This window comes from Dasypus novemcinctus, chromosome 4, assembly GCF_030445035.2.
Source record: "Dasypus novemcinctus isolate mDasNov1 chromosome 4, mDasNov1.1.hap2, whole genome shotgun sequence".
Classification (NCBI taxonomy): domain Eukaryota; kingdom Metazoa; phylum Chordata; class Mammalia; order Cingulata; family Dasypodidae; genus Dasypus; species Dasypus novemcinctus.
This window is the reverse complement of record NC_080676.1, coordinates 31,182,731-31,207,779: the sequence shown is the minus strand read 5'-3', so window position 1 is coordinate 31,207,779 and position 25,049 is coordinate 31,182,731. Positions and strand designations below refer to the sequence as shown.

Sequence of the window (25,049 nt, the reverse complement as noted above, 5' to 3'; positions counted from 1 at the left end):
TTTTTACCACATTGATATTCATCACCTGATATTTTCTAGTTTGTTTTTTACCCCTTTCCACTGCCCACTAGATTACAAATTTCATAAACACATGGACCTTGGCCTGCCTTGACCACAGCTCTAACCCCAGCCCATAGAACATGCCTGCCATAGAGTAGATGCTCAATGAATGGTTTTTCAATGAATGAAATGTAACTACTATGAATAAAGTCATGCAAAAAGACTAAAATATAAGCTATTAAGAGAAAGATGAATGAAAGAATTGATTAAATGCCAATTATTTTCCAAGTTCTTCAGATACATTATCTCATTAAATCTTCACAAAAGTCTGAAAAGTATATATTATTACACCTATTTACTACTTACAGTTGAGGAAAGAGAGGTCTAGTAAGTTCTTCAATGGCAAAATGACATGACATGTTTTCACATCTGACTGCCCCTAAGACTGTGCCCTTTCCACTCCTTCTACTATGTATACGCCTAATTCTTCATTTTATGACCCTCTTGAAATGATCTCATGACAACTGAGAGTCTAATAGAATACCAAGTGCACTGACTATGATTATGGCCTTAGCCAGTTAAAACTAGTGCACTCACTAGAAGACAAAGTGTCATTAATCGAGCTGGGTACAATGAATGAAAATACTGTGAGATCATGAGAATATTTACAAGTAAAAAATCATTTGAATGTCTCTACTGGCCAAAACATTTAGTTCCAATTGAACTTAAAGACGACTTAAGAAAACCCACTACAGCCTAGAATCCTCTATGAATGAGCACTATACAAATAAAACCTAAAACTCTACCACAACCCCCAACAATCTCCTCCCCAAATCAAATTCACTTTATGACTAATATACATGAGAAAATATGAAAGTTGTTACATATGTAAATCACTAAATGCTGACCCTTTAATGACCCAGATATGGCTGATCTCCCCATGGTAGGATCTGCCATCCCTCTGTGAATTTCCTGCAGCTTGATTTTTTCATTCTGTCCCATTTTCAAAAAGATTCAACTGAACAGAGTATTCACAAGTAACAAGCAGTGTAGCCCTCACCAAAATTTCATGACAGTGATTTACCTTACTCTCAGAGCATTTTACAGTCACAGACTCTCTCCCTCATATCATGAGAGTCTATGCATGTGATCCTTTCCACTAGGCAGAGCACCCACAAAAAGAGATGTTCTCTGCTTCTCTCCTAGACCACTTTGCCTTTCCCAGATTATGCCATTTTGTTAAATATTTACTCACTTACCTGTATGCAAAGCACTGTGCTACATTTTTACCCAGATACAATGTTTTTACACATTTTGATTAAAGAAGCATCCCTTATTTCTAAAGTTCTACAGAGAAATATGAATATTAATAAAACTTTAAATGCTAAAAATGATAAACTGAACTCTCACAAGTAAAATAAATGTCAAATATATAAATGCTATGTCATCAATCAGTATTATACCTCATGGAAATAGGTTCATAATAGGTCATGCAATTAAGAAATATGTCAATGTCATACCTCACAAAGCACCAGGCCCAGTTAGTTAGTTACACAGGTCATTTCACAGGAATGGAAAATTTCAATCATATTTAAATGTTTGGGTATAAAGAGGCAGAGAGATTTCAAATTATACATATATGTCAGTAAAATACTGAAACAAATACCTCCAAAAAAAGATAAAAACGCACAGCTGGGAGCTGATATAGCTAGGAGGTTGAGAGTCTATTTCCCATGTACAAGGTTCTGGATTCAATCGCCAGTACTTTCTTAAAACACACACACACACAGAGTCATCTTACTTGCAAATACCATATGATTCATATTGATATTCATGTAAATATCAATGCAGAAATTCTGATGAAAATATTACTAAAGAGAATCTATCAGTCTCTCTAAAATAATGCATGCATGAACATGTGATATGGAGGAGGAAACCTACGGATGTATTTCACCACATTAGCAGATCAAAGGAGAAAATATGTTTATAAATTTGAAAAACATTTAATAAAATTCACTATCGATTCCTTATTTTAAAAATTCTGAGCAAAACAAAAATTATATATATTTCCTTAACATGATTTAAAAATATATATCTGGCCCTGGCCCCAATCAAGATGGCAGAGTGAGATGCTTTGGGGCTCCATCTCCCCATAGAACCTTAGTACAAGTGGCAGGAACTGACAGTCACATCTTTCTCAAAGCTCCAGAAAACAGTTACATGCCTGCAGTAACAGGGTAAGTGCCAAATCAAGAAAATAGCTATTTAAAAGCAAAAGGATTTCCTGGGATCCTGCCTGGCCATTCCCCTAACCCTCACCAGCTTGGCATGGAATAGCCTATGCTGCAGGGCACAGAAGATCCCCAGTCCTAGTTCCGGAGAAGGCAGAGTAAACTTCGAGTACATACGGGAAGCACGAATATCTGAATCAATCTGTCTGGTGGTGGCCTGAGAGACTCACCTTCCTAGAACTTGTCCGGCTCGCAGGAGGCAATTCACCAGGAGCTCTCCTAAAGAACACTAAGAGCAGTCAAGTCATGCTGCCTGGGGCAAGGCATTGCTGCCTGTGGGACACCGAGTGCAATAACCCAGGACCCAGAGGAAAATATTTTTGAGAGAAGAGGAGACATTTGGAATCTTGTAAACAAGAATTCCTAGAGCTACAAGAAAAGAAAGATCAGAGAAGCACCTATTCTTTGGCCTAGAGCTATTCCTCAACTCTGAGTCAAATTATCAAAAGGTCCAGGTTTCAACAAAAAGTTACAAAACATACAAAGAAATAATAAGCAATGCCCAGGCAAAGGAGAAAATTAAAGTATGGAAACCATCAAAGAGGAGAACCAGACCTAAGACATAACAAGGACATTTTAAAAATGGTCCTTAATATGCTCAAAAAGCTAAAGTAAAACATGGACAAAGAAGTCAAGGAAATCAGGAAAATGAGAGAGAATAATAGAGAGATGGAAATTCACCGCCAGACCAGCCCTACAAGAGATGATAAAGAGAATTCTTCAGTTTAAAACGAAAGGACAACAGACAATAAACAGGTTGAAGCAACATGAAGAAATAAAGATCTCTAGTGAAGGTGATGACATGAGTAAATATAAATGCCAGAACTATTGTACTTTGGGTTTGTAACTCCAATTTTTACTTCCTACAGGAACTAAAAGAAAAATCTCATTAAAAAGTATGATAATTCAATGGGCTGGACTCATAATGTATAAACATGCTGGGACAGGAACTACATAGTTTGGGGACAGAAAGGTATAGGAACATAGTTTTGTATAACTATTGAAGTTAAGTTGGTATCAAAGCAGATGAGATTGTAATAGATTTAGGATGTTAAATGTAAGCCCCATGATAACTACAAAGCAGAGAATATGAAAGCCCAGAGAGAAAGGAATTAGAGTACAGGTTGCCAGGGACAAAAGGCAAGGGAGGATGAGGTGTTAATGCCTAATGGGTGTAGGGTTTTTCTTGAAGGAAAAGGGAAAGTTTAAGAAATAGAAGGTAGTAAGACTCACAACATTGTGAATATAATTAATCCCACTGAATGTCATTTTTGGGAAAGGATGAGATGAGAAAGTTTATGCTGTATATATGTTTCCACAATTTTTTTAGAAAGTACTGTAGATTGAACCTGGGACCTTGTACATGGGAAGCAGGTACTCAACCACATAGGTTACATCTGTTCCCATACACATTTTTTTTTAAAGCAACTAAAGGAACAATGACAATTAAATGCAGTATGTGATCCTGGAAGGGATCTATCCAACTATTTGTCCATCTGTTTGTCTGTCTACCTATCTATTCATCAATCCATTTTCAGAATACTTCAGTATAGGTCATATACATCATGCTCCCTGAACACTTAATACTACCACCTACAATTCCTAAGAATGAGGAGAAAAGAGTGAAAGAAACATTATTGAGAAATGAAAAAAAAACTGGACTATATTCAGAGAGCTATATATCAGCTTAAATTTCTTGAACTTGTTAACTGCACTTAAGGTAGTTTCATAAGTGAATGTCCTCATTCTTAGGAAATGTAGGTGGTAGTATTAAAGAGTTCAGGGAGCATGATGTATACAACCTAAACTCAAGTGTTGTGAAAACGGATTGAATAGACAGACAGAAGGACAGACAAATAGGTGAATGGATGGATAGATGGATGGAATAATACAGCAAATGTGGCAAAATGTTAAAATTGATAAAAGCTGGGTATCTGGGGCAGAGAGCACAGGAGTATGCTGGAGTTCTCTGTATGAGGTATGTTTTATTTTGGTAACTGTTGTATAAGTTTCAAAGTATTTCAAAATAAAAGTTAACTATATACAACACACAGACACACACACACACAAATACATACACATCTGAAACTCAAAGCACATGTAACGATTAACAATGAAACTCTAGAAACAGCCATATTATACTCAGGAACAAAACAGGGAAGCACATTATCACCACTGTTCTTTAACATTAGTCTAGAAGTATAAGTTAATGCAATTAAAGCAGAGGCAAAAATAAATTAAAAAGATACAAACAGAAAAGCAGGGGGCTAATTATCACGATATACACCCAAACTGATTAGATAACAAGAAAACCTCTGATAAACTGGAAAACCTAATAAAAACAGTAAGAAAATTCAGTATAATAGCTTTCATGTATATAAAAACAACCAGTTAAAAAACATTATGCCATAAAAGATCTCATTTGTTAGAGGGATAAATACAACAAAGCCTAAAAACAAGTAACAATTGTAAACAATATGAAGAACATTAAGACTCTAATAAAGCCAAAATAGAAATTGTTAATAAATTTTAAAAATATTCTGTTCCTAAGTACTGCAAAAGTATCAATTCATCATCTAAATCAAATTGTGAAGGTAGAGACCTCAATAAGAATACCAGAAGAATTCTTTTTTCTTCTTTGCAATCAGATAAGCTGATTCTAAAGCAAAAGGTTTTCCTTCTGACTGTTACAGAATAACTGGAAAATTTCCAGGTTTTTAAAGCAGAACAAAGCTATAGTAATTAAAACTTTATTTGCACCAGGAGCATGAAAAGCAAGAAATAGAAAACAGTCCAGAAATAGACCCAAAATTTATATAAGAATTCAGTATACAATAAAGCAGCACTTGAAACAGATAGACAAATAAAACAAAATTTCTATCTAACTCATTTTTCACAAAGTATTTCACAATGATTAAAAGCAAAAATAATTAATCCATTTTAAAAACTAGATGTAAACAATAGATATAATCATTTTTATGTCTAAATGTGTGCTTTCTAAGTGAAGCACAAAATCACAAAACCATAAAAGAAGATTGCTTGACATCATAAGAATTTTTTTCTATGTCGAAACTGAATAAGAGGGAAGCGGATGTGGCTCAACTGATAGAGCGTCCGCCTACCATACAGGAGGTCCCGTGTGGTGAACTGGCTGTGCACAAGGAGTGCCATGCCATGCAGGGGTGTCCCCATGTAGGGATGTCCCAGGCGCAAGGAGTGTGCCCCGCAAAGAGAGCTGCCCCATGCAAATAAAGCACAGCCCACCCAGGAGTGGCGCCACACACATGGAGAGCTGACGCATCAAGATGACACAATAAAAAGAGAGACACAGATTCCCAGTGCCGCCGAGAATGCAAGCAGACACAGAAGAACACACAGCCATAGTAAATGGACACAAAAAAGCAGACAACGGAGGGATGGGGGATAAATAAATAAATAAATCTTTTTTTAAAAAAAGAAACCTGAATAAGAGTCAACAAAAGAAAATGCAGAAAGTCGAAACATAAATTACTGTAAAAATATCTAACTCCATATAACAAAGGCAAACTTTTCTTTTGTATAGAGTAAATGCTTACAAATTGATAAGAAAAAAAACAATGAAATAGAAAAACGGGCAAAGTACCTAAACCAGAAGTTAGCAAAATAAAAATGCTAACAAAAGACTTTTAACCCATCCATAACAAGCTGCTCAACTTTATTCATAACAAAATAAAATTTAAAACAAAATAAAATTTAAAATGAGCTACCATTTTTCACCTATTCAATTGGCAAAGATTAAGTACTTCTAGCAAGGACTTCCAGTAGACCAAGACGGTGGCTAAAAACACAGCAAGAGGCCATTCCCCAAGAATCCTTGAACAACTACCAAATATGGCAGAGCCATCTACAAAACTCCAAAAAACAGATAAAGGGTTGCAATAACCGGGCATTTGCTTAATCAACAAGAGACAACTCAAAAGAATGGTAGGGGAAGCTCATGGTGTCCTTGCTGGCCCCTTTTTCATCCCTTCTCTGGAGTGGTGTAGAGGGAGACTGTATTCCCATTGTGGGACTCTGGCCCTTTTCTGCAGAGACCAGTGTAACCCCTATGCACATACTGGGGTACCTGTATGTCAGTGCCAGTCTAGCAGGTGGTAGCCTGAAAGACAGAACCAGGACACTCATCTCTGGTTCACCCACCCAGAACTTGACCTGAGGGCAGAATCAGCTTACAGAGAACTAAGGAAGTGTAAAATACAATTAAATCAAAGCAGGCTGAGACAAAGGAGTACTAGCTTTAAGACATAAAATAGAGAACCCAGGAGGGGAGGAAATATTTCATAGGCAGTAGAATAGGCATTTGAATTCCTGGAAACAAGGGTATTTCTAAGGGTACAAATACAAACCTAGGAAAAGACTGCCTACGAAGACGATCCGGTGATAAGCACACTAAACTATGAAGGAGAGCTCCAGGTAACACAGGGCCAAACTGCAAAAACTATGAAAGGGGCTTTCTGCCTTGGTTTGCAAAAAAATCTCTGCAACATCACTAAGCTGGATACAAATTTAAGGAAGAGAGAACTAAGGATTAAATCTCAAAGTTAATATATTAATATATTAAAATATATAATATGCAACAAAAGACTACAAGACAAAGAAAAAGGAAATGATGGGCCCATCAAAGGAACAAGATAAAAATTTAGACGGCATCAACAGACAACCAGACTTTGAACATACTGAAGGCTTTATTTAGTCTTCCATTCCATGAATAGGGAATGTCCTTCCATTTATTTAGCTCTTCTTTGATTTTTTTCAGTAATATTTTATAGTTTTCCATGTTCAAGGCCTTTACATCCTTGGTTAGATTTATTCCTAGGTATTTGATCTCTTATTTACAATGGTAAATGGAATTTTTTTCTTGATTTATTTCTTCAAATTTTTTGTTACTAGTGTATAATTTTAACGACTAAGAGATTTCAAATAAGAGTCGAGAGGTCATTCTGGAAGTTATCTTAGGCAGTTTTCATCCAGGTGCTCAAATTACTTATTAAATTTATTTTTCAAAATGTCTCTGAATCATTCCTTTGCCAGGTAAGCCCTGGAACCCCAAACAAAAGCAGGTTCTTTTCTCCTGATGCAGCTTTAAAGCCAATTCCTAAGACACCTGGGTTCCAAAGACAGAAAAAGTTAATTTGACTGCATAAGCAAAGGAGGTCAGTCACCTTAGAGGGCCCAAAAACTGCCTTCCAGATCTGCAGAAATCCTAACATTTCAGTTACAAGGCCTTTCATATGGATATTAAACAGAGGTGGGTGGAGTGCTACCATCCCATTAGTATATATGCACAAGGGTGAGTTCCATCTAGAATTACCATCACAACAAATATACACAAAGGTGAGGTTAAGTCTAGAGTAACCATAACAGGGGTGCAAACACCCCAGCCAGCTTCTGTAATTTCAGGTATTAACTTTTACCTATTTTATAATATAAAGTTATCTATACAATGATTTAGTCATCACAATTATCTGTTAGAGCTTAACCCTTGGTTACAGTTAGGTCCCTCTTTCATTTCTGATGTTAATTTTGTCCTATATCTCTTATTTTGTTTGTCAGCCCAGCTAAAGGTTGTTGCTTTTATTAATCTTTTCAAAGAATCAAATTTTGCTTCCTTTGATTCTATTGTTCTTTATATTCTCCATTTTATCTCTGCTCTAATCTTATTTCCCTTTTTCCTTTTGCTTTGCATTTAGTTTGCTCTTCTAGATCCTCCAGTTGTGAGGTTAGGTCTCTGAATCAAGATATTTCTTTGTTTTTAATGCAGGCTATTTGAGCTATACATTTCCCTTTCAGCACTGTACCAGAAGTTTTGGTATATGTGTTTGTTTTCATTTGCCTCAAGATATTTCCTAATTTACCTTTTGATATCATCTTTGACCTACTAGCTGTTTAAGAATGTGTGGTTTAATCCACACATTTGTGAATTTTCCAGTGTTCCCTCTAGTGATTTCTAGTTTCATTCCATTGTGGTCACAGAAGATACACTGTATGATTTCAATATTTTTAAAATTATTCACACTTATTTTGTGAAGAATGATCCATGAGTAGAAAAGAATCTGTATTCTACCACTGTTGGCTGAAGTGTTCTGTATGTCTTTTTTTTTTTTTTAAGATTTATTTATCCCCCCCTCCCCGCCCCCGCCATTGTTTTTGCTTTCGCTGTCTGCTTTCTGTGTCCATTTGCTATATGTTCTTCTGTGTCTGCTTGTCTTCTCTGTAGGCGGCACTGGGAACTAATCCTGGGACCTTCCAGAGTAGAAGAGAGACACTCAATCTTTTGCACCACCTCAGCTCCCTGGTCTGCTGTGTCTCTTATTGTCTCTCCTGTGTCTCTTTTTTATGCGTCATCTTGCTGTACCAGATATCCACACGGGCCAGCACTCCTGCGCGGGCCAGCTCTCTACTCAGGACAGCTCACCGCACAGGCCAGCTTGCTTTCACTAGGAGGCCCAGGAATCAAACCCTGGATCTCTCATATGGTAGACGGGAGTTCAGTCGCTTGAGCCCCATCCACTTCCCTCTTTGGTCTAGCTGGTTTCTAGTATTGTTTGGGTCTCATATTTCTTTATTGCTCTTCTCTCTAGAAGTTCTATCCATCGTTGAAAATGGCTTATGGGCCCTGAGCCTCAGCAGAGTGGTAACTCCTATTCTCTGGTTCATTGGTCTTATCCAGGTCAGCTAACAGGGAGGTAAGATGGTCAACCACCACACCAGGGAGTCAAGAATGCCCAGAACTGTAAGCAGAGGAATTGTATCCATCATCCATGTGGAATCTAAGCCCCCTCTTGATCTAGAGGTGGAGAGGACATCACCATCCCAGGGTCCACAGAATGGAGAAATAAAATATGGACTAGATTAGACTTACTGATATTCTAGTGATGAGTAACAGAAGAAATTTTAGCATCGAGGTGGAAAAAGTGGCCACAGTAGTTGCTGAGGGCAGGGAGAGGGTAGAAGAGATGTGATGTGGGGGCATTTTTGGGCTTCTGAGTTGTCCTAAATGATACTGCAGGGTCAGATGCTAGGCTTTATATATCCTGCCATAACCCACTGAATGTACTGGGGGAGAGTGCAAACTACAGGGTAAACTATTATCTGTGTAGTGCAGCAGTGCCCCAAAATGTGTTCACCAAGTGCGATGAGCGTGCCACAATGATAAGGGAGGTTGTTGGTACGGGAGAAGTGGGGTGGGGGGGTGGGGGGTATACAGGAACCTCATATTTTTTAGTGTAACATTTTTTTGTGATGTATCTTCAAAAAAATACAATTTACAAAAATGATGTGGTGGGGGTGGGGAGTGGGTTATATGGGAACCTCTTATGTTTTTTGTTTTTTTTATGTTTTTTAATGTAACATTCCTTATGATCTATTGACTTTAATTTAAAAAAAAAGGAAAATGGCTTATTGGCATTGCCTACTATTAATGTAGAACTATTACTCCCTTCAAATCTGTCAATATTTGCTTCATATATTTTGAAGCTCTGCTGTTATGTGCATATATATGTATAATCACTATGTCTTCTTATTGAATTGACTCCTTTATCAATGTATATTGATCTTCTTTGTCTCTCAGGGCAGTTTTTTACTTAAAAGTTCATTTTATCTGATATTAGGATAGGATATCTAATCTCTGGCTGTCTTTTGGTTACTATTTGCAAGGTATATATTTTTTCCATCCTTTCACTTTCAACCTACTTGTGTCTTTTCAATTAATGTGAGTCTTCTGTAAACAGCATACAAGTAGGTAATGGTTTTTTTTCCAATCTATTTTGTCATTCTCTTTCTTTTGACCGGATTTTAATTCATTTACATGTAAAGTTACTACTGATAATGCAGGACTTTCTCCTGCCACTCTGCTATTCATTCTTTTTAAGTTTTAGGTTATTTTACAACCCTCAATTCTTCCACTAATTCTTACCACTTTTATTTGATTTTTTTGCAGTGTATCATTTTTAGTTCCTCTCCATTTCCTTCTATATATTTTTTTCAGGTATAGTCTTTGTGGTTACCATGGGACTTAAATTTAATATACTGAGTCTGTAACAATCATGTGTGATTTCATGCAAACTTGACTTCAATAACATACATGAATTATATTCCTATACTCCTCTATGCCATATACATTGTATGTCCCAAAGCACAGACTTCTTATTGCTTTAAATACATTTGTATTTTAGAAAGTTTAGTGGAGATCTTTATTTCCTTATGCCACTTTGATCTGTTGTCTAGTTTCCTTTCAATTTGAAGATCTCCTCTTAGCTGAAGTGATGATCTCCCTCAGGTTTTGTTCATTTGGGAATTTCTTCATCTTTCCCTCATTTTTGAAAGACAGTCTTGCCAGACATAATTCTTGGTTGGCTGTTGTTTTCTTTCAGCACTTTAGATATTTCATCCCACTGCCTTTTTGCCTCTGTATTTTCTGATGAGAAATCCACACTTAAATGCTCCCTTGTTGATAACACATTTCTTTTCTTTTAGAGCTTTCAGACATCTCAGTTTGACCTTTCTTGGACAAGCCTGACCACAATGTTCCTGGGTATGTTTCTCTTCGAGTTTATCCTGTTTGAGTAATAATCAAATTGATATTGAAGGGTAAGGGGCCCCAAACAGCCAAAATCACCTGGAAAAAGTAGAAAAGAATTTGGAGAACTCACACTTCCCAATTTTAAAATTTATTACAAAGTTTCAGTAATCAAACAGCATGGTACTGGAACAAGGAGAAACATACAGACCAATGGCATCAAATTAGAGAGTAAATTAAACCCTCACATCTATGCCTAATTGATATTTGACAAGGGTGCCAAGTACATTCAATGGGAAAAGAATAATATCTTCAATGAAAGGAATTGGGACAACTGGTTATCCATATGCAAAAGAATGAAACTGGACACCATACACAAAAATTAACTCAAAATGGATCAAAGACCTAAAGCTTTAAGAGCCAAAATTATATAACTCCTAGAAGAAAATATAGGGAAACACCTTCAGGGCCTTGTGTTAGGCAATGTTTTCTTAGGCTTTACATAGAAAAATGGGACAATCAAAATTTTAAAATTCTGTGCATCAAAGGACTTTATCAAGAAAGTGAAAAGACAAATTACAGAATAGGAGAAAATATTTGGAAATCACATATCTGATAAAAATTTAATATCCAAAGTATATAAAGAAACCCTACAATTCAACAACAAAAAACAATCAATGGACAAACAATCAATGGACAAAAAACAAAAAATGGACAAAAGAATTGAATAGCCATTTCTACAAATAAGATATATAAATGGTTAATAAGCACATGAAAAGATGTTCGATATCATTAGCCATTGAGGAAATGCAAATCAAAAGTACAAAAAGATACCATTTCACATCTGCTATTTTAAAAAGTAGAAAATAGCAAGTCTTTGAGAGGATGTGGAGATACAGGAACACTCACTCATTTTGGTGGGAACGTAAAATGGTACAGCTGCTATAGAAGAAAGTTTGTTAGTTCCTCAGAAAATTAAGCATAGAAATACCCTATGACCCGGCAAGCCTACTTCTAGATATATATCCGAAAGAATTAAAAGCAAAGACTCAACATATATTTCACACTGATGTTCACAGTGGCATTATTCACAACCTCTAAAAGATGAAAGTAACCAAAGTGTTTATCAACAGTTGAATGGATAGGCGGCGGACTTGGCCCAGTGGTTAGGGAGTCTGTCTATCACATGGGAGGTCCGCGGTTCAAACCACCGGCCTCCAGACCCGTGTGGAGCTGGCCCATGTGCAGCGCTGATGCACGCAAGGAGTGCCCTGCCACACAGGGGTGTCCCCGCGTAGGGGAGCCCCATGGGCAAGAAGTGCGCCCCGTAAGGAGAGCCGCCCAGTGCAAAAGAAAGTGCAGCCTGCCCAGGAATGGTGCCGCACACACGGAGAGCTGACACAACAAGATGACACAACAAAAAAAGAAGCACAGATTCCTGTGCCGCTGACAACAGCAGAAGCGGACAAAGAAGACTCAGCAAGGAGACACAGAGAACAGACAACCTGGGCGGGGGTTTAAAAAAAAAAACAGTTGACTGGATAAATAAAATGTGGTACACTGAATATTATTTAGCTCTAAAAAGTAATGAAGTCTGATACATGCAACTACATGAGTGAACACTGAAGGCATCATATTTGAGTGAAATAAGCTAGAGACAAAGGACAATAGTGTATGCTCTCGTTTAAATAAAATAAATAGAATATGCAAACCCACAGAGTCATAAACAAGAATACAGGTTACCAGGGGCTGGGGTGAGCATAGGGAAGGGTGAGTTAATGCTTAACTGGTACAGAGTTTCTGACTGGAGTGATAGAAAAATTTTGGTAATGGGTTGAGATGGTAGCACAACACTGTGAATGTTAACAGCAGTGAGTCATGTATTTTAATGTGGTTAAAAGGGGAAATTTTTGGTTGTATATATGTTACCAGAAAAAAAATTTTAAGAAACCACAGAATTGTATAACACAGTGATCCCTAATGTAAGCTATGGACTAAAATTAATAGTGCAATTATAAAAATATAATTCCATCAATTATAATAAAGTTACTACACTAATACAAAGTGTTAATAATAAGGAAAACTGTGTTTATGAGGGGAATATATGGGAATTCTGTATTTTCTGTATCAATTTTCTCTATATCTATAGCTTTTCTAAGTTACAGGGAAAATATAGCATCTTGGAAAAAAAGCCCTGCCAAGAATACGGAGATTCAGGCACTCTTATATAGCACTAATGGAAGTATAAAGTAGTCTACCCCTATGGAGCTTTTGGCAGTATCTATAAAAATCAGAACTACACAAACACTTTGACCCAGCAATTCCACTTCTAGTAATTTTTCCTCAAGATATACTCATCTGTATGGGCAAAGACATGTATACAAAAATATTCAGTGCAGCACTGTCTGTAAGAGGAAAACACTGGGAAAAACTTGTATGTCCATCAGCAAATGATGGTTAAATAATGAATGAGTCACCCATACAATGGAATACTGTGGCAGTTTGGCAGTTTTAATCTGAGTGTGATATCCATTGATTGCATTAAATTCAGTTGAGGGGGTCTTTGATTAGATTACTTGACAAAATTGCTTTAGGGCTTTTGATTGGACTACTTCAGTGAAGCATAACTCAGGTTGAGTGTCCACCCCCTTGCTGGGTCTGATATAAATGGACTCACATGGACAGGAAGAGGAAAAAGGGAACTACCATGTTTGAGTCTGTCATGTGAGAGAAAAGATTCCAGTTTTGCTCACAGCTGAGCTGCAAGGATAGAAGCCATAAGAGACAAGCCCTATGCCAGGTGAAAGGAATAAAGGTTTTCTTAACCACAAAGACCCCAAGAGGCTGGGCCCACAGAGCTGGTCCAGAGAAGAAAAGCCTTATGTCTAATAGCTTGCAGTCGAAATCAGAAAGAAAGAAGAGCAGCTGAATCTGAGAGACAAAGCATGGAGGGGAAAGCAAAGACCAGGCAGAGATTGTCCACCATCTTACTTCAACATGTGGCAGCTAACTTGGGTGAGAAAGTACCTCTTATGGTATCTTGACTTGAATTTTTTACCTTGGAATTGTAATACCCTTTATAAAAGCCAACACATTTCTGGTACTTTGCATCAGCATCCCTTTGGCAAACTAAAATAATACTGTGCAACCAGTATAAAGAATGCAGGGGAGCAGGTGTAGTTCAGTGGTTGAGTGCCTGCTTCCCATATATGAGGTACCAGGTTCAATTCCTCTATCTCCTAAAATAAATAAATAAGAATTACCTTTGGTAGCAGATAATGGCTCAAGCAGCTAAGCACCTGCTTCCCACAAGGGAGGTCTTGGGTTAGGTTTCCAGTGAAATATGCAAAGCACAGATCAGTTCATATAATATATAACATTTATATGAAAAAAGGGGGTTAGAATCACATAGATATGGGATCACATGCTTAAAATATGACTCAAAGATGTAATAAAAAAAGGAAAAACATAATGATGGTTGACTCTGGAGAGGTGATTCAGAGATCTAGAGTGGAGGGAATTTAATTTTTTATCAAACATACTATGACACTTTAATTTTTTAGTTTGACCATTTTGAAGTTAGAAAAAGGTTAATATTTTACTTTCAGACTTACGGTATTACAAATCACCAACTTTTCTTACCATTTATAATTTCTTATACAAAGCTTAAAATTATATAGAATATTCAAAATATCTCACAAAGTGAAATTTTTAAAATTTCTTTGCTATAAAAACTTAGATACTTAGAACCTGAAGCACTATACCATGATTTAACCACTGGTTTTTAAATACCTAGCACAGTAGTTAGCACCGAGTAAGCAAACACTTTATAAGTGCCTGCTGGATGAGATTTAAAAAATTTAAAAAAAGAGCTGGATGAAACAAAACGTATTCCCCAATACTAGTTTTCAAATATAGAAATAACTTCCTGGATATACCAAGGGGGAAAAAAGTTTCCAGTCACCCACAGAACTACCACAAAGCCAGACATACTGGTCAGAGTCATTTCTTGATGATATATACTTTCCCAGTCATCACTTTTGTCTTTCCAATCCTAACTTGTTAAGCAGTCCTTTCCTTCAACCTCCCAATTTTTCCCTTAGATAAGGTTTATCTTGGACAAAGTAAAGAAGTACTTTCCTTTGAATTAACCACTGTCCACTAATCTATTCAAACTTTCTGGAGGTCACCAGTTTAGTGCCCACCACAGAGAGGGAGCATAATTATAATAAACATTTTTTTTACAAATTAATAAATTTATTTTTCATTTTCATATGGATTATCTCAGCAATTAATTTATATGAAAAAAATATGGAAAGTTTCATGAATTTGCATATCATCCTTGCACAGGGGCCATGCTAATCTTCTCTGTATCCTTCCAATTTTCCTATATGTGCTGCCAAAGTGAGCACTATAATAAAGACATGTTGAGATAAATTAGTGTTCGATAGGATGATTACACAAGGGTGAATTTGTCCTTGGATATGAGAGCATTAGGGGAGAAAAATCAAAAACTATTTTTTAAAATACAATTTAAAAAGTATTGAGTCAAACAGTTTGTGGATTGTTGAACATACAAGAAAAGTTTCAGCGCCCACAAATTCTTCTGTTTTACTGGAAAAATAAGAGTGCGAGTAAAGTATCCTGACTTTACACCGTGTGGCACTTTTTTTTTCCATTTTCTCTTTGAACACAGAGTGCTATCTAATATCCATTAAAGCTCCAGAGTTTTCTGTAAGATACCCTTATTCCTGATTAACTATTTATAAAATAGAAGATGAACCATATATCTGATAGGAGCTTAATATCCAGCATATATAAAGAAACCCTAAATCTCAAAAATAAAAAGACAAGCAACCCACTTAAAAACCGGGGAAGAGATATGAACAGACATTTCTCCAAAGAAGAAATATAAATGGCTGAAAAGTACATGAAAAGATATTCAACATTGCTAGCTATCAGGGAAATGCAAAACAAAACTACAATGAGATACTATCCTACACCTATGAGACTGGCAGCTATTTAAAAAACAGAGGACTACAAGCATTAGAGAGGATGTGGAGGAATGGGAATCCTCATGCACTGCTGTTGGGAATAAGAATGATCCAGCCATTGTGGTGGACAGTTTGGCAGTTCCTCAAAAAACTAGCTATAGATTTGCCATATGACCCAGCAATTTCGCTGCTGGATTTCTACCCAGGAGAATTGAAAACAAGGACATGAACTGATACATGCACACCAATGTTCATAGCTGCATTATTCACCATTACCAAAAGTTGGAATCAACCCAAATGCCCATTAACAGATGAAAGGATAAACAAAATGTGTATATACATACAATGGAATACTGCCCAACTGTAAGAAGGAATACAGTACTAAAACACTGGATAACATGGATGAATCTTCAGGACCTTACGTTGAGTGAAGCAAGCAAGGCATTGAAGGACAAATACCACATGACTTCTCTGATATGAATTAAGCAAACCAAGCTGTCTTAGAGAGCTAGAGTCTGGAAGATAGGCTTATGGGAAATGGGAAGAAGAGGAAAGTTGTGAGCCAATGCCCACATGGGCAAAATCTATAATAAGGTGGAGGTAAGTAGTTGTGCAGTAAAGAGATGTGATGGGGGTATAGGAATACTATTGGGTAGGGCTGTACAGGCTTGACGGGGGCTAGGGTTGGGAGGATGGGCTAGATGGTCCATGAAATTGGGGGGAAGGTGCAAGCGGAGCAGATGAACATAGGGAATTGGTGGGTACATGGTTGAAATAATGTTGAGAAAACTCTTCAGACAATATAATAAGGAAGGGTTTCTGGTTTAGGGTGCTGGATGGGGGGCATCTGGTACAGGGTGTACCTGGGGCAAGCTTCTAGGGAGTGAGTCAGTGCTCATTTTGTCACAGTGTGTTATACCAGTGGGTGGAGAACCATACAATGAGTGGGTAAGTATTGTACCCCCATCATGGGAGGCCCCATGTTCTCAACCAGAGAGGAGGGTGTCTCTCAAGAGCATGGGTGGCTCCTTATGGTGGAGGAAAGACTAGTGTGTCAAGTCCTCAGCATTGTTGCAAGTATCTTTAAATCTTGTCCTTTAAGCAGTGAAGCTTGGTTGTCACTGTGGGCCCCAAGGGGAGAGAGAGATAGGAATAAAATAGATGGAAGAGGGAGTAAATGGGGGCAATGCAAGTGTTCTACATGATCCAGCAATGATGGATACAGGCTATGTTAAATTTCACCAAAATTTATAACAGTGTATGGTCAAAAATGTAAACCATAATATAAACTACTGATCATGGTTAGTAGCTATGTTTCAATATTTGTACATCAGTTGTAGCAAATGTATCATCCACATGTAAAAAGATCATTGTTGGGGAAGGGGAAAAATAGGAGGATGTCAGGTATATGGGGGTCCCCTATATTCTGTATGTGACTTTACTGTGACCTAAAACTTCTCTGAAGACATAATGGGAAAAAAAAAGAGAGAGAGAGGTATGACACTGAGGAAAAAATAGAAGAGATTGCCTTGCCACTGTACATATAGGACAACACCTATTGCAATGATAAAAGGCAAAACATCAAAAAAAATTTTTACATTATTTTTCATTTATAATACCTCAATATCTTTTACTTTATTTTAGTTTTTCTAAATAATTATGTATTTTATTTCTAATATTTAAACGTATCATTACTATTTCATGTTTGTATCAATTGAATTTGGCAATATATGAGGCTTTGTTTTTTAAGAAGTTTTGGATCACAGAGGGGTTCAACTATTGTGGGGTGTCATTGATGGGGGATGCATGGGAGAGAGTTCACCTGGCCTTACATATAGGGTATACAGATATGTTTGGATGTTCACTGGGTATTGACACAGTGGGTAGAGATTCACACAACAACTGAGGGAGTGTTGGGTTCCCATCCTGGGGAGTTCTGCCACATTCCCCAAGAGAACAGTAACAAACCCCAAGTACAAAGGAATTGACCAGTGAAGAAGGATGGTCCAATGATGGGCCCTTGATACTGATGACTATGCTTATGAACCTGCTGCACTTGAAATTTCAACTTGGCCTAGTGTTGCAGGGTGCCTAAGAGTTACCTCCTGAGAGCCTCCATGTTGCTCAAATGTGGCCACTCTCTAAGCCAAACTCAGCATGTAAATCCATTACCTTCCCACCAGCGAGGGACATGACTCCCAGGGAACAGCCTCCCTGGTGCCAAAGGACTACCAAGCAACGGCTGGTGATACAACTAGAAAAAGACCATGAATAAAAGGGGGAAATAGTAAAGACAATAGTAAAGTGAGGATGGACAACCACACCAAGAAACCAAAAGAGTCTACAGCTGTGGGCACGAGAGTCCTATCCACCAGTCACGTGGGATCGAAGCCCCACCTCAATGCATTTATATGGCTAAGAGACTTCAAAATGAGTGGGGAGGTCATCAGAGGTGTAGCGCTTATGCACATCTCAGCAGGATCTCAGACACAGCCAAAGTAGATACAAACCTAGGCAGTGGTGCTCCTAGGGAGAGACACAGGTCCCACGCTCATGGCAGATGGCTCCAGAGTTCAGTGCCTTGCCAGTGGCCCTAAACTGGAATTTGTACTCCTGAGTGGGAAGGAGTTGGACTCAGATGTGACTTCTCTATACATGACTCTTCTGTCCCTTTTATTGAACCTGTGGTTGGTGCTGGGGTTGGTGTATGCCAGGAGTCTTGAATCTATGGGCTGTCCATGTGCCAGTTGGGCACTGAGCCTCAGCAGTGTTGCAGAACCTACTCTCCAATTAGCTGGACTTGTCCGAGTCAGTTGACAGGGAGGTGAGGATGGACAACCACACCAAGAAACCAAAAGAGTCTACAGCTGTGGACACAAGAGTCCTATCCACCAGTCACGTGGGATCGAAGCCCCATCTCAATTGAGAGGTGGAGTGGGCATCACCAATCCAGGATCCTCAGGATGGAGGAATAAAATAAGGATTAGAGTGGACTTACTGGTATTCTACTATAAAATTATTGTGACTCTGGCAATGGAAGAAATTATATCACTGATGTGGAGACAATGGCCATGGGAGTTGCTGAAGGCACGAAGAGGGATAAGGAGGTGTGATATGGGGGCATTTTCGGGACTTGGGAGTCCTGAATGGTATTGTAGGAACATATGCCGGACATTGTATCTCCTGCCATAACCCACTGAATGGACTGGGACAGAAAGAAAACTGCAATGTAAACTATAATCCATGTGGTATAGCAGTTCTCCAAAATGTATTCATCAAAAGCAATGAATGTATCACACTAATGAAAAAAGTTGTTAATGTGGGAAAAGTGAGGGGTGTGGGGAGTGGGACATACAGGAACCTCCTATATTTTTTAATGTAACATTTTGTGTGATCTATGTTTTTTTTTAAAAATCAAATTTTTGTAATTAAAAATTTAAAAAAATAAAAAACAGAAGATGATTTGCATGCCTATTTAACTTTTTCCAGTCCATTATCAATATCAAGTCACATTACCACATAAACTGTTACCACATAAACTGTTACCAATTACCACATAAACTGTTAAACTCCAGTAAATGACACCATACATGAATGAAACAATATGGTTGATGAGAACAATATTAAATAAGCCTAAAAACATATTAAATCATAAAAACAGTAAAGATATATATACACACCCACAAGTATATGTGTGTGTATATACAAACACACATATACTTTTTAAAAAGCAAATATAGTATTAAGTATTAACTGACTGCAAGTTAGACTAGCAGAATTTAAATGTCACTGCACTTGCCAAAGATGCTCAACCCATTACTAGGTACTTGTTCAGGCAATAGGTAAGCAGTTTAAGTAGCAGTTCACATACATTATAGTCTGCCAAGATCCTAGATACTTCTGACCTAAAATAAATTTAGGTTTCTCTTCCAAATCTCTTTATGGTGTCCGCAAAAGTTTTCCTGCTAGAGCCATCTTGTTTATCTTTAAGATATTTCTTCAGTCCAACCAATTCTAAAGCCAGGCACCCAACATAATTACAAACTCTTTGAAAAACTCCAGGAAGCAATGCAAAAGACCAGGATTTAAGAACAGAAAAGAAGAGACATACCCAGAAAGGAGGACAAAGGAACTACTACTTTTTTTAGTAAATCCATCCACCACAGAATTTTGAAGCCTCCATTACTTAATTTCTGTATATGAACATATGATGGTTAGCCTAATGTGTCAACTCAGGCAGATAATGGTGCCCAATTGTTTGGTCAAGGAAGCACTGGACTAACTGTAATACAAGGGCATTTATGGACTTTAGCCACCATTGACTTTACTGCAGTTATAAATCATAGATGGCTGATTACAATTACATCAATCAGGGAGATTGCCATCAGCAATGAGTGAAGCTTTATCCAAACACGTGAATCCCTTAAAAGGGGAAGTGATTCCAGCATTGAGAATTTCCTAGCTCATCTTTGGACAGCCAACGTCTCCCAGAATTTGTCAAGAACCTTCATTAGACTTTCATCAGAGTCCCTGGTTGCAGCCTGCCCACAGAACCTGGACCTGTGCATTCCCAAGGTCACATGAGAGACTCATAAAACTGCATACTATTGACAGATATCTCTCATTGATTCTATTTCCCTAGAGAACCCTGGCTGATACAGCTTGGTACCAGGATAGTGGTCTTGAGGAACAGTCTTAAACATGGGGTGGCTGAGGCAGTTCTGGGAGTTTTGCCATTAGCTCTCTACTCTAACTGGACTCAAGGGTACTGACGACTCCTTTCCAATAACGAAGAGGCTAACAGTCCATGGCATGAGTTGGCAATCAAGATACACAAAATATCATCACTGGATTCCCCTACTTCCTCACTTATAAGAAGCAAGGATCTGGGTGAGAGTGTTTTCAACACCTTAACAGATTTTGTGGAGTCGAATAGGATAATGATGTTGGCTGGCTCCTCCTAGATACTCTGGATACTATTACAAAAGAAAGAGATGAGTTAAAGGCTTCAAATTTGAAACTTAAAATGCCACATAAATGATGGGAAAGTTTCTGTGTGTGCTCTGAAAGAAAATCTTGTCTCCTATAGCCACAGGCTTGAAATTTCTGAGAACCAAACCCAGACTCTCATTGTACAAGTAGTGGAGTTAGAAAGGAAACTAAAATCTCAATCTCTCAGGGATTCTGCAGTTAAAGTGAAGGAATTGATTAGAAAAGAGTGGAATCCGGAGTATTGGGATGGAGACATATGGGATGATGATAGTATTAGTGGAGACAATGGAACCATGAATTCTGCTGAGACTTTACCAGATAAACCTGCAATGGCCTGCCCTGTCCAGACTACACCTTGTCAACCTTATATCATCCAGCCTCCAGCCTGCCCCAGGGAGTCTGAAACAACTTCCAGCCCGGGGGTGGGTACCAGCCAAACTGAAGCCTGCCCTGCCCAGTCTCCGGCCTGCCCCAGGGAGTCTGGACCTCCTCCCAGCCCTAAGGCACGTACCAGCCAAACTCCAACAAGCACAGCCAAGCCTCCGGTCTGCCCTGAGGAAACTGCCTTCAAACCCCTGCCAGAAGAAATTAATCCTGTCTCACCAGAAGAAAATGCAAAGGAATGCCCTGAGGTCAGTAGTTTGCAAGGCATTTCTAATCCTTCTCCTTACCCATCCCTACAACCTCTCTTGTCTTGGAGACCTATTACTAGACTAAAATCACAAGTCCCCAAAGGTGAAATACAAAGTGTGACCCATGAGAAAGTAAGGAATACTTAGAAAGAACTGCATGAGTTTTCCAACTTACATAGACAGAAATCAGGGGAATATATGTGAGAATGGATACTAAGAGTATGGGATGATGGTGGAAGGAACATAAAGTTGGATCAGGCTGAATTTATTGATATGGGCCCACTAAGCAGAAATTCTGGATTCAATGCTGTAGCTTGAGGGGTTACAAAGTGCTCTAACAGTTTGGTCAGGTGGCTGACTGAAACATGGACCAAAAGATGGCCTAGCATGTCTGAGGTTGAGATGCACAATTTGCCCTGGTATACAGGAGAAGAGGGAATTCAAAGGCTTAAGGAGACTGGAATGCTAGAATGGATTTACCATTTGAGAGCTGCCTACCTACCCCAAGAATGTCCAAAGGACAGACCTTTAACCAGGACTGTGGGAAATAAATTTGTAAGGCTAACTCCATCTTCCCTGAAGAGCTCTATGGTTGCACTTCTCTGTAGTCCAGATATTACTGTAGGGAGGGCTGTAATAGAATTAGAATCCTTAAATATTATGTGAATGATCAGATGTCTGTCTGGTAAAAGTCAAGTATTGGCAGTTAATCGCCAAAGTCAAAGTGGGTGTAGCTACTGCAATGAAAGTCAGATTCAAAAAAGCACTCAAAATAGTCTGAGTCACGTAGACTTATGGCATTGACTAATACATCATGGGGTACCTAGAAGTGAAATAGATGGGCAGTCTACTAAATTTCTTCTGCATCTATATAAACAGAAGAGTTCTAGGTCGAGTGAACAAAACCCTAACTCAAATTACAGACGCAGAGAATCATGGCCCCTTAATCAGTTCCCAGACTTGAGAGAGTTTAAGACCCACAGCCCCTTGAACGAGAAGGCCAGTTCTCCTTGGGGAAGGATCCTGTTAAACTACCCAAAATTTATACTGTTAATCTTCCTCCCACCTTTCCCCAAGGAGATCTACAGCCTTTTACCAGAATAACTGTGCACTGGGGAAAAGAAAATGATCAGACATTTTGGGGATTATTAGAAACTGGCTCAGAAGTGACATTAATTCCAAGAGACCCAAAACATCACTGTGGTCCCCCAGTCAGAGCAGGGGCTTAGGGAGGTCAGGTGATCAATGGAGTTTTAGCTCAGGTCTGTCTCATTATTGGTCCAGTGGGTCCCCAGACCCATTCTGTGGTTATTTCCCCAGTTCCAGAACGCATAAATGGAATAGACATATTTAGTAACTGGCAGAATCCCCGCATTGGATCCCTGACTTGTGGAGTAAGGGCTATTACAGTTGGAAAGGCCAAGTGGAAGCCACTAGAACTGCCCCTGCCTAAGCAAAATAGTAAACAAAAAGCAATACCAGATTCCTGGAGAGATTGCAGAAATTAGTGCCACCATCAAGGATCTGAAGGATGTAGGGGTGGTGATTCTCCCCATTCAACTCTCCTATTTGGCCTGTATGGAAAAAAGATGGATCTTGGAGGATGACAGTAGATTATCATAAACTTAACCAGGTAGTGACTCCAATTGCAGCTACTGTCCCAGATGTGATATCATTGCTTGAGATCAACATTTCCCCTGGTATGTACCTGTTGATTTGGCAAATGTTTTTTTCTCAATTGTTAATAGTAAGGACCACCAGTTTGCTTTCAGCTGACAAGGCCAACAGTATACCTTTACTGTCCCGCCTCAGGGGTATACCGAATCTCCAGCCCTAATTCATAATATTGTCTGCAGGGATCTTGATCATCTCTCCCTTCCACAAGACATCACACTGATCCATTATACTGATGATATCATGTTGATAGGACTTAGTGAGCAAGAAGTAGCAAAGACTCTAGACTTATTAGTAAGGCATTTGCGTGAGAGAGGATGGGAGATAAATCCAACTAAAATACAAGGTCCTTCCACCTCAGTGAAATTTCTAGGTGTCCAGTGGTATGGGGCATGTCAAGATATCCCTTCTAAAGTGAAGGATAAGCTGTTGCATCTGGCCACTCCTGCGACCGAAAAAGAGGCACAACGCTTAGTTGGACTCTTTGGATTTTGCAGACAACACATTCCTCATTTGGGTGTGCTACTCCGGCCCATTTATCAGGCGACCAGAAAAGCTGCTAGTTTTGATTGGGGACTGAAACAAGAAGAGGCTCTGCGTCAGGTCCAAACTGCTGTGCAAACTGCACTACCACTTGGGCCATATGATCCAGCAAATACAATGATGCTGGAAGTTTCAGTCGCAAATACAGATGCTGTCTGGAGCCTCTGGCAGGCCCCTTAGGAGAATCACACTGCAGACCCTTAGGATTTTGGAGCAAAGCCCTGCCATTCTCTGCAGATAACTACTCCCCTTTTGAGAAACAACTTTTGGCCTGACAATGGGCCTTAGTGGAGACTGAATGCTTAACCATGTGCCGTCAAGTTACCATGAGACCTGAGTTGCCTATCATGAGCTGGGTATTGTTTGACCCAACAAACCATAAAGTTGGGCAGGTACAGCAGCACTCCATAATAAAGTGGAAGTGGTATATACGAGATAGGGCTTGAGCAGGTCCTGAAGGCACAAGTAAGTTACATGAGGAAGTAGCCTAAATGCCCATGATCACTACCCCTGCCATGTTACCTTCTCTTTCCCAGCCCACAGCTTTGGCCTCTTGGGGAGTCCCTTACAAGCAGTTGACTGAAGAAGAGAAAACTCGGGCCTGGTTTACAGATGGTTCTGCAGGTTATCACCAAAAGTAGACAGGTGCAGCACTGTAGCCCCTTTCTGGGACATCCCTGAAGGAAAGTGGCGAGGGCAAATCCTCTTAGTGGGCAGAACTTCGAGCCATGCACCTGGTTGTTCATTTTGCTTGGAAGAAGAAATGGCTAGAGGTGCATTTGTACACTCATTCATGGGCTGTTGCCAATGGTTTGGCTGGATGGTCAGGGAACTAGAAGGAACATGATTGGAAAGTTGGTGACAAAGAGGTCTAGGGAAGAGGTATGTGGATACACCTTTTTCAGTGGGCAAAAAACATGAAAATATTTGTGTCCCACGTGAATGCTCACCAGAAGGTGATTTCAGCAGAGGAAGATTTTAATAATCAAGTGGATAAGATGACCCACTCTGTGGCTAATTCTCAGCCTCTTTCCTCAGCCACTCCTGTCATTGCCCAGTAGGCTCATAAACAAAGTGGCCATGGAAGTAGGATAGAGGTTATGCATGGGCTCAGGAACACGGATTTCCCCTTACCAAGGCTGACTTGGCTACAGTCACTGCTGAGTGCCCAATCTGCCAGCAGCAGAGTCCCATACTCAGCCCCCGATACGGCACCAGGTAGCAGGTTGACTACATTGGACCACTTCCACCATGGAAGGGGCAGCGATTTGTTTTAACTGGAATAGACACATACTCTCGATATGGGTTTGCATTTTCTGCATACAATCCTTCTTCCAAAACTACCATCTATGGACTTACTGAATGT

At 38.9% G+C, this 25,049-nt stretch overlaps 1 protein-coding gene and 1 non-coding gene across 2 annotated transcripts in view; both read right to left on the bottom strand.

Annotated features, from left to right (window-relative positions):
* PPM1L (protein phosphatase, Mg2+/Mn2+ dependent 1L) overlaps positions 1 to 25,049 on the bottom strand; it is a 337,101-nt gene that overhangs the window by 282,017 nt on the left and 30,035 nt on the right. The gene's annotated exons all lie outside the window — the stretch shown is intronic.
* On the bottom strand, positions 15,154 to 15,260 carry LOC111765081 (U6 spliceosomal RNA). The gene has a single exon (XR_002797523.1). It is a non-coding gene; the product is annotated as a U6 spliceosomal RNA (small nuclear RNA).